General features: G+C 41.3%; 1 protein-coding gene across 2 annotated transcripts in view; it reads right to left on the minus strand.

The window, feature by feature from the left end:
• The window catches only part of ZNF507 (zinc finger protein 507), a 35,077-nt gene extending 29,985 nt beyond the window's left edge, over positions 1-5,092 (minus strand). Inside the window, exons 1-2 of one of the 2 annotated variants that reach the window (XM_081274488.1) lie at positions 4,944-5,092; positions 3,420-3,513 (exon numbers count right to left, since the gene is read on the minus strand). The gene's annotated coding sequence lies outside the window, so the exon portion shown is untranslated. The remainder of the gene's footprint in view (positions 1-3,419; positions 3,514-4,943) is intronic. The other variant, XM_081274489.1, reaches the window with a different exon arrangement.
• Positions 5,093-10,797: the final 5,705 nt, after the last annotated feature.

Below are 10,797 nucleotides of genomic sequence, written 5' to 3' on the forward strand. Positions count from 1 at the left end.
CACAGTTACAAAGGTGACTCAGTTACTACACTTCTACTTAATGACATAATAGGAAGGATACAGAGCAATGCAAATTGTTCCCCATGGATATTTCAGTGTGATCCTTGGGGGGAAAAAAAAAAGGAAAATAAAGGAGGAGGAGGAGTTCATCTAATCTCAAGTCTAATACAAAAGAATCTGACAAAACACTTACATTTTTAAAGCTATGTCTGCTCAGGCATTAGGAGCTAATGGAAATTTGCAGCAGATGCTCCAATTTTCCCTGAACATTTATGTAAGTATCTCATTTTAGATGCTGCATACATTTGGGGAAAAGTACAGTAATGGCAGCTATAAAACAGATATGACAACATAAAATACATCAGGAAACACCTGAGAAACCAGTTTGGGTCCACATGCAAAATTAATACACAAGTCAAAACTCATCAAGACAAAAGTTGTTAAAAAAAAAAAAAAAGGCAAAACAGCTCATAATAAAGTATACACAGAGGGGACATTACCTTAAAGCTGACCCTCCAAATTTTGACAAAAATTTTACTTAGACCACTCATGCAATCACATCTATATCTATCCATCTATATATAGAACACTTCAAACAAAGTAAAATTTATTGGAATGAAAGAGATGAAAATAAGGAGTATATGTACAATCTCAGTTAAAACAATGACTATAATATGGATCACCTGAATACTATCCGTGAACTCTAAGAGATGGACTAAACACAACCTAAAAAAAATTACCTGGATAGTGGAGGGGTGGGGAAGGTGGGGACAAAATAAAAATGACAACATCTGTGAGTGAAGTTGTGTGATGAGTGCCCAGAAGTTCAATATACTATTCTTTCCACTTGGGTGAATATCTCCATTTTTCATAATATAAAGTTATTAAAAAAAAAGTTATGTGCAAAGCCCAACACAAAGTAGCAGGAAAAATGGAAACATTTGAAATTCATAGTACTCACAGTTTTAAACCAAACTGAGTGCATAAGACACTGAAAAGTTAAAAAGAATTAAGTAACAGCTTTTGAATGATGTAATAATACACAGAGTAAAACTGACAGAGGGCAACAGTTAACAGCTAAATCCTAGGAGAGACAGAAGAGCTCCCCTGGGCTAGGAAGGTATGCAAAAGGCTTTTTGAAGAGGTAAGAGGTACACTGGATCCCAAAGGATGGACACTGTGCAAGACATCATCCATTTGCCCTGTATCCCCCTCTCCAATCTGCATTTCGCCCAGGAGAGATTCAATCATTAGTCTTCCCTGACCTCTAGTTTCTGGTTGAATTCTGCCAATGGAGAGTCTTACAGATCTAAGGGATACAGAAGAATGAGAACAGGATATTCACTGTCCTAGATCCCTGCCTCTAAGTTGCCCTGTCGGACTGTGTTCCTCAAAATAGCCATTTCTCTCCAGATAGGCTGCTCTATAAGATTCTGCTTCTGGTTCTGGGGCCTCTCCCTTCTCCTGATGCAGCTAGGCTCCCAATAACTGTTCTATCCCTGTGCTCTGCCTACATAATTCCAACACTTTTATTAATAGTATCTTTGTAAATATACCCTTCTTGCATTAATCTAATTTGAATTTGCCATTTTCTTCCTTGGAATACTTCTGATACAAGGATAAGATTGACAAGAAAGGCAGCCATAACATTATTATATTTTTAGAAGTGAGAATAAGCATGCTATCTAAGGGTTAGCAAAAAGATCAAAATGGCTGGATAGGAAGGTTCACTCTGAGGACAGAATACTAGAGGCGTAAGCAAAACCCATTGCTTGTTTGAAATCATTAGAAATGACATTAGATCAAATATATCAAACTGTTACAAATAAACAAAAATTGCATCCCACACCAGAAAAGTTCTATAACCTTTTCCGAGGAGTCTCTTAAATCTTTCTTTGACAATAGTAATTCTCAGGCAGAAGCTTAGAATTAATGTCTTACCCAAGAAAAGTTAAGAGCTAAATTATTTCCTTATAATTTGCTGTTTGGTTTACTTGTGTTTCTAATTAGTTCCTTTTAGTTATAGTAGTACAGTTATCACAAGTCAAATCAAGTTGAACAATTCATGTGGGCCTGGAGAAAAGGCTGTAATTTTCTGTGTATATATAAAAACAGTACAATATGATATAAAGAGTCTTCTCTTTCACACTCAGAATTTGTTCTTTTCCAACTAGAGAAAACATTGTGCAACAGAAATAAAAGCCAATTCCCCATTTTTTTTTTCAGAGTCTCATAATTTAAAAATATAAAACATTTGTTTTGCTCCAGACAAAAGGAAATAGGGGACAAAAGCTCATGTGTCCCTTCTCTATAGTGCCCTTAGGCAAGTCACTGTCTCTGTGGGTTTTAGATTATTCAGATATAAAACAAGAGGGTGGAACTGGAGAGACTTTCCGGTCCCTGAACTATAAACTGCTTATAAAGAGTTACTGGGAAACTGCTTAAACTTTATAGGTTACCTTACTAATGTCAGCTATAATTTATATGACTTAAAATCTCCTTAACACAATGTAATTATTAATTGCCACTTTGAAAAAAAACTGAGTATAAATATCACAAGTACATGAATTTCATAGTCTAGAATTCTTAGCTGGCAGTTAGCCTGAGAGAATATTCTAATTTGGCAGCTGCAATTAAGACATAAGGTCTAACTAATATTAACCAACATTCAGATGTACTATGATTTGTTGAGTACCTATATTGTGCCAAGCATAGTGCTGGAGACTATTATAAAAATGATTAAGAGGAAATTCTTGTCCTTGAGGTACAAGTCCAGGGAGTAGTGCCTATGTAGATTTTTCTGTGATACTCATGTAATTCCTGGTAATATTAGCCTTTTTTTTTTTTTTTTTTTTTTTGCAGATGAAGAACTTCAAAGATGTAAAGTAATACATCTGAGGCTCACAGATATAAAGTAACAAATGGTTTAAGAACTGGAAGAACTGGAATACAGCTGAGTATGGCAGTACATGCCTGTAATTCCAACAGCAAGGGAGGCTGAGGCAGGAGGATTGCAAGTTCAAAGCCAGTCTTAGCAACTTAACGAGACCGTGTCTCAAAATAAAAAGCATATGTATTTTAAAAAAGAGCTGGGGATGTGGCTCAGTGGTTAAGTACATCTGGGTTCAATCCCTGGTACCACTCCTTCTCTCCCCCCAAAAAAAAGAGAAAGAAAGAAAAAGAAAGATCTGGAATCCAGGCAAGACAATCTTATTCTAAAACCATGCTTTCCCAAGTTTCCTCTCAACTTTCAGTGAGAACATAAATGCATAAAGTTATTCATACTGAAGAGTAACAGCCTCTCACAGTTAGGCTGCAAACATGTTAATGTATTTGATCCTCCTAACTCTTTGGGACAGGCTAGGTGGTGTTATACAATTTTATAAATATGGAAACTCAGTGAGGTTTAAGTGACTTACCCAAGGTTACATGGTTGTTAAGTGGCAGAGCCAGTGTCTTTCAAATCAATTTCTGAAATTAATACAGTCCCTTGGATCAATCTTCAAAATCCAGCTGTGGCCAAGAATGAAAGTATACAGTATCAAACATTTCTTTTTTTTGGTGAAACAAAGTAATGATTAATTTGGGCAGTGAAAAATTTTCCAATACTCCATGTCAAAAAAGAAATTTAGAATAATATTCATGCAATCTGATTATGTGATGCAAATTTACATAATTCAACAAGTAGACTTGAGGATTTTTCAGAAGTTAGAAAAAAATAGCTCTGGAAACTTCTCCCAATTAATTGTATATTTCCTTTTACCTCAGACTGTATGTAATTGACTTCAACACACTGCTGGTCTTACTGACATCAATATGGAATAATAAGTTTCATATTGCTATTTTAACCTTAACCAAAAAATACAATCTAAAGGATGAGTACGCAAATTTTACAAGCACAGAGGGCAGAATGGCAGCATGAAAAGATATGACACAACGGCTTGACCTATATAGGTCTTTCTAATGTCATTTCCTGCCCTGGTCCTACATTTCTTTGCTATTGTTTCTTATGCTAGCTGGTATGAACCTAAGGGTCAAAGAATGATTTTGGGTTTCATCTAAAAAGCGACTAATTTATTGATTATATTTAAATAAAATAGTTCACTGCTGGGGAGAAAACATGTTTTCAGGCCTCCTCTTAAGTTAATTTTTAACGAGTTACTATGATAAAAAAATGAAGGGCCAGACTTTCTCCTTTAATCAAACACAACCCATTCACTGAGTCAGAGTGGAGTACTTAAGAAAGTACAAACTCAAGGAGGTGATAAATATGGTAATTGCCTGATAAGAGCATTGTAGATGAATAGCGAATTTATAGCCCACAGCAGGAACTAAAAAGACAGCCTTCGGGTTGGGAGGGTCCACTCTGCCCAATTAATCGTCCAGGCTTTCCACACAAACCATGCACTCCGAATGCCCCCAGGTCTTAAAAAGGTGGGCACTTTCCCCAATGATCTGGAGAGATCCTTCCATCGGGATGATAAGTGCGAAAGGCCAGAACTGCTGTTTCTGTACTAGGCTGTTATTACACCATGCAGTGCCCAAAGGGCTGAGGCGATTGGGGTTGAGAAAAGTAATCGAGAGATGCGGCAAGAACAGTAGTTAGCTCCATCCTGGCTGGCTTAAGCGATATTACATTTGCACAGGGAAGGAAGCAACGCCTCAGATAGGCCTGCCTGGGGGCGCCAAGCTGGAGACAGTATGCGGGCAGCGGCAGGTTCCCCCACCCCCAGCTGCAAGGCAAGGCCGGGGTCTCCGCAGGCCTTCCTGTGGACGGCACAGAGGACAGAAAGGGGACATGGAACTTGAGCCATGTGGCAAGCACCGGGAGGGTGTCAGCCGGCTGAGGAGGAAGCGGACGCCGGTAGAGGCCTGAGGGGAGGATGCACATGGCCGGCGGCGGCGCTAACAGCGAGCGGAGGGGCGGCCCCGGGGCGCCGTACCTGCGGTCGGGCGGCGGCTGCTGCTTCCGCGAGCCTCTTTTGGCCGGCCAGGGCCCTGCCGTGCCCTTGCCCGCGTCCTCGCCCACCTCTCTCCCGGCTCTTTTCCCTCTTTTCCCCTACTTTCCCCCGCCTCATCCGGAGCTCCAAGATGGCGGCGCTGAGGCCAGATCACGTGAGCCGCGGGCAGGTCAGGTGACCCGAGTGGCGGGCGAAGGGGCGGGGCAACGGCCAGGCCCCGCCCTCTGCCGGCCAGGGCCGCAAGGGCCAACCAGGTTATCCGAGCGCAAAGAGGGTATCCGCCTGGTTCTCTGCTGCCTCCGGAACCGCGGCGGGTTCTGCTGGCGTTGTCCTGTTCTCAGGCCCCCTGCCCTCCTCTATCTGAAGCTCTCTAGGTCTAGAAGTCGATGCCTATACACTTCGGAGCCTTCCCACGTGGCCTAGATCTACTGTGGGCTAACTTTATCACCCTCCCCTCCCCTTAATTCGCATTCAACCATGGGCATTGACATTCTTTTCACCCCTGTGACCGTGGATTTGTGTTGTTTCTTCTGGTTGGGCTATACTTATTGAGATGTTCTTGGCTAAAATATAGAGGTCCTGGCTAGGTCTGAGACTTTAATTCAGGTGTGCCTGCTGAGGGACAAGCCCGGGGAAATCTATTTGCTTCAGAGAATATTCCAGGGTTGTAGGATCGGAATTGATAATCTCTGACCTAGTAACACAACCTTAGCTTTCTGAGGGCATGATAGCGTTTTTCATTTGGATCTGTTTCAAGAAAAACCATGTGTAAACATCGTTGTTGGGGTCCCCCTGCTCATATGATAACAAGAGTGAAGCATTCCACCCAACTTCACCAAGGGTACTAGGCAGTTTTGGTGTATTAGGAGTTATACAGGCTGAATTCTTGGGTCACAGACACAGGGAGGGGAGTAAACTGAAGAGTCTGCTCACAGCAATGGACTGGACTTGTTTGTTGAGATGTCTTTTGAATACTTCCTGATATATTTAGAGGCCTTTATGAGCAGGATGGGCTGTCAAGTGAGTACATAGGGAGAAGACCCCAAATACACAAAATAATAAAATTTATAGTCATTGTTTACATAGGTCAATAATTTAACTTACTGAATCTCAGGATACAAATACACCCTGAATTTGGGTGTTGGGAAACCCACAAATGAAAGAAAGTAAATTTGTCTTTGTCTGAAGTTCCAGGGATCATTTCTGGTATACACCGGCTATTTTCCTTTGTTTCTCTTCCAGCACTTGCTGAGATGAACTTTCTGTTCCTCTTGTATTTTGAAGGTGTGACCTGTGACTGGTATGGGCTAATGAACTGTATGTGGAAGTGAGGGGCATCACCCTTTCTATCTGGTTTGGAAATTGACAATGTCACTCTGTCAGACTGTTTCTTAGAGTGATGGTGATGAGCTGAACTCCCAGCTGATCAATGATAAGATACCTTGGGTAAGCAAGTCACTGTTTGTTATAGCAGCATGGCACAGCTATTGCTAGCATTCTCCACTCCAGGGAAGTAACTGGAAAAGGCAGAGCGTTACACGCAGAAAGGAATATTAACAGAAGAATTAGGAGACAAGGTATAAGAAGCAGAATCTGATAGAAAAACCTAGACAATTTTTAAAAGCCTCAGTATATTTTTTTTCCTGCAAAAGAACTCTCCAAAAAAAAAAAAATCACCGTAAACATTTTTAAGTCAGAGGAATGAAGAGACATTCAGGTGTAGTTCAATTGAACTTGTGGACGTCTCATCTAAACTCTTCCATCTGCCACAGAACGTTATTTATCATGATTTAATTAACCAATCATAGTAAGATTTAATGTTACAGATAGTAAACTTGCTTACTTGGTTATCTATTACCTATTCAGTGGAATCTGATTCTGTTTCCAGATGAGAGATGACCCAGATAACTGAATCCCTGTCTCCACACACCTCATTATTCTACTTTGGGGCCATTAATTAGTTGATAAGGTTAAAGGTTTCACTTCTTCTACAAGTATCATGGGTCTGTATCTCCTAAAATAGCCAGACAGTCTGATAATACATATTGCTTTACAACTTAAACCAGAGCTCTGTTTAAATTTTGGGAACACGAAGGACAGCACAGTAAGTAAGTTGCAAGGTGATAACTGGCCATAAACTGAATGGGTCACTAAACCAGTTGAAACTTAAGGGAGAGCTACCTGTTTCCACCCCTCATACTTATGAAGGACACCTTGTCTTCAGTGTAAGAAGATTAGATGAGATTTCTTTGAAGAGATTAATCATGTAAGTCTTTGGCATAGCACAGAAAATTGGATGAGACATGTAGCCTGTATTTCTTTTAGCAGTAATTTTTATCATGACCTTTAAAAAATATACTGCCTTTAAAAAAAAAGGAAAGATGGAGGAAGGGTTAGAGGAGACAGGTAGGCTGCTAAAAGAGAAAAGGACATAGTAGTGTGAGCTGCAAAAATAAACTCAAAAATTATTCCAGACTTTGCTATTTAGCTCCCGTGGGGACTGTGAGCAGGTGGATTCCATCTTTCTGATGTTTTCACCTTGCTTGTAAAACAAGAAGTACCATTTATCCTTTTTTTTTTTTTAAAGCATCAACTATCTTGTATACAGAAGTACAGAGTTTAATTATAGGAGTTCTCTGGGTTCAAATTTGGACTTAGTTATTAAAAATAATAGCAAGACCTGATTGTATTAATGAATGAAAAAATTGCTTGATATAAGTCAGAAGGAATGTAAGATTAAAAGACATGATATATTATTATATATACAGCTGTCAGCAATAAATTAACATTAACTCTGGATTCTGTACACTTTGCATCCTGAATATACACCTAGAAATACTTCATAATTATAGTTCAGGTCTCAAGAATCATCATAAATTATCCATCTGTCATTCATTCCCTGCTAAAAGCCACAGACCTAGCAGCATATTGACATCTAAAATCTCTAGTGCTACGAGGCACACATACAAATTTATTTCTTATTGAAGGCCCGGATAAACCAGAAGAATACACAGCAACACACCAACCCTCTAGGACAAGGAATAAGAGGATGAAGAGCATAAAACTCGATTGTGAGAATTGGGGTTTGCTCTAACAGATATCAGCTTGTGTAAATTTCAGCCCTGTTGTTTTGGGTCTGAGATACTAACTGGTTTGGAAAAAGCCCACAAAGGAGCTTGGACAGCCCTGCAATCAAGGTCACGGATGGAATTCAGTCTGAAATTCTCCTAGCCTTGGGGCTCTGCCTTATGCTCAGGACCTGGGCATGAGGACAAGAATCAATGGTGGTGACATCTAGTGGCATATCTGGAATGTGCAGTCAAACCGCAAAGCACTCCAGTGGGAAGTGGGACATTTGCCTTGTCCAGCTAACCCAGGCGTGACCCCGAGGTCCCTGAATCAGTCTGAGTTTGGTTTCTGGCAGAGATTCCCTGAATGCATGTTGATTTATGGTTGAGATCCAGGAAATGCAGCAGCAGGCTGGGAGTGGAGGTGGAGAAGGGCTGCTTTTGGGGACGACAGGAGGCTCCTTTCAGTCTAGTCTGCATATGCCACAGACTTGTGCTGCAGCAAGCATGGCTCAGCGGAGCTGCGCGATGGAGCAGGGAGCTTGCCTCCGCCAGACTGTCTCTCTGCTTCAACGCAGACTGGTTATTGGAACGCTCAGGCAATTTTCAGTCGTCTTTGTCAATAAAACCAGTCTCTTCTCTGCAAGGGGAATGAAAATGAGATTCGGAGGCCTCCAAAGGGCTCTCTTCTTTTGCCACTTTATCTGCCCAGGATCCAGGTAGTAGCTCAGCTGAGATGGGTGGTAGCTATTTGCTATGCCCCAAACCCTGTTGACAGGTAATACCCCCTGCTTCTGAAAAAGACAATCTGATTGTAATAGGATACTGTTAAATTCTCCCCAGAGAAGAAGCAGTTTCCTTAAAGCAGTGACCTTTATTGATGAGAAGGTCCAAGGAAGAAAATGAAAAGAAGAAGAAGATGATGAAGAAAGACACTAAGAGCAGAAGTAACTGCTAATCAAACCCAGAGAGCCTACCTAAAGGGTAACCACGTGGCTTAAAAATATGTCATTTGTTATTTTGACATCTCGTCTTTAGGTGATAGACTAGGAGGAGCCACTTAAATAATTGTCAGTGGGACTAGAGTACCACTTCTTGCTTTTAAAGGTATCAGGAAATGGATAGATAACAAGAGATAGTAAATAGTCTTGGAAGGTAGAGGACCTTCTATAGTCTTCCAGCTTTGAGTTTCTCAGATACCATGGGAGACTGAGCACAGGGAACATTATATAGTTCTTGACCTCTTGGGTTTTTTTTTTTTTTTTTTTTTTTTTTACTGATAAAGAAACATGAATGAGAAAGAGAAAAAGAAGGTGAGATGCATGTAGTACCTACAGAAAGTCCTCGCTGCAATATTCATGCCCTTTGGGACCTCATTATAAGCTCCATCAAGCTACAAGGCCAGAGGACCCTGCTGGAAGTGGCATTTCAGTGTCAGGTATGAGTAGGGCTGTGGGGTGCAAGGAACCTTTATGGGCATGTGATTAGGCTCCTGTGTCATCTACCCCACTTGTACCCTTCTCTTTCATCTCACACCTTTGGGTCACATGCAGGGAGACACATATGGTCAGCCAGTGGTAGGAAGAAGCCTGAGAAAAGCTCAAGAATGGGTCAGCTTGGAAGAAAACGGACCAATAAGAATGAAGGTGTGAAGTGAGAGTGGACATAGGGCATCTATCTGCATAGTGGAGACCCTTCTGGAAGGCTTGGAGTGGCATGTTGGAGCTGGGACTGGACCAGGCAGAGACAGGCAGTGAGCTCCATGGAGGGCCCTGTGCTAGGGGCCCTACGTGCATTATTTCACACATCTTGGTGCACTTAACTCTGCTGTCATTAATTACCAGTGCAATCACTGCATTAACATCTTCCCAGTAGGCCCAGGGAGCTTGTCAGTCTTACTCATTGATATTCCCCTTTGCCTAGAACAGGGTCCAGAATGCAGCTACATTCAGTAAATACTTGGTGAGTGAATGAAAAAGTGATTTCATTTAGCAGACAAGCTCCCAGGTAGGTATTTAATTGGGGAATCTACTCAAGAGCCATCTTTTGGAAAGATAGAGTATCACATGGAGGCCTGGGGGCTTGGGAAAAAGAATAAAAAATGACAGCCAGTTAGGGACCAGGGAGTTGGCCTGAGAGAGGGCCCAAGAATCCAGCCTGTTGACTGGTTCACTCTGAACTTCAAAATCTATTAGCACTCACTAGCTGTGCGACTTAGGATGAGTTACTTAACCTTTCTGTGCCTCACTTCATCTGTAAAATGGGAATAGTGATACTCTTAAAGGCTGTTGAAAGTTTAAAGGATGCCATGTACATGAAGCACTGAGGTACCTGACTCAGAGTATACAATGTGATTATATATATTGCAACACTATTATATTTGCAAAGATTGAGACAGGTGTTATGTGGAGTAGAAGGAAAAGATGGAGATGAGGGACACTGGAACAAAGAATATGGAGCATTTGGAAACAGGGTGTGAAGTCGAGGGCCAGTAAGCACCTCGGCTCATTCAGCACGCCCTTGACTGAAGCTGTCATTTGCAAGGCTCCAGACATCAATGCACCAATGACAAAGGCCAGCACAGAAGTCAGAGGACACACAGAAAAGGAGAAGAGGGACAGCATCACGAAGCTACTCTATAATCAGCTTAGGAGTCGTGGAATTTGATGTGAGCTTGTTAGTAATGTCACATATGACTATGTGGGTTTTCAGCCTATTTTTCTTAAATGAGGATTTTGTTGGCAACTGAATGTATGCTAACACCCTAA

This window comes from Spermophilus citellus (genome assembly GCF_964194105.1).
Source record: "Spermophilus citellus genome assembly, chromosome: 18".
Lineage (NCBI taxonomy): Eukaryota > Metazoa > Chordata > Mammalia > Rodentia > Sciuridae > Spermophilus > Spermophilus citellus.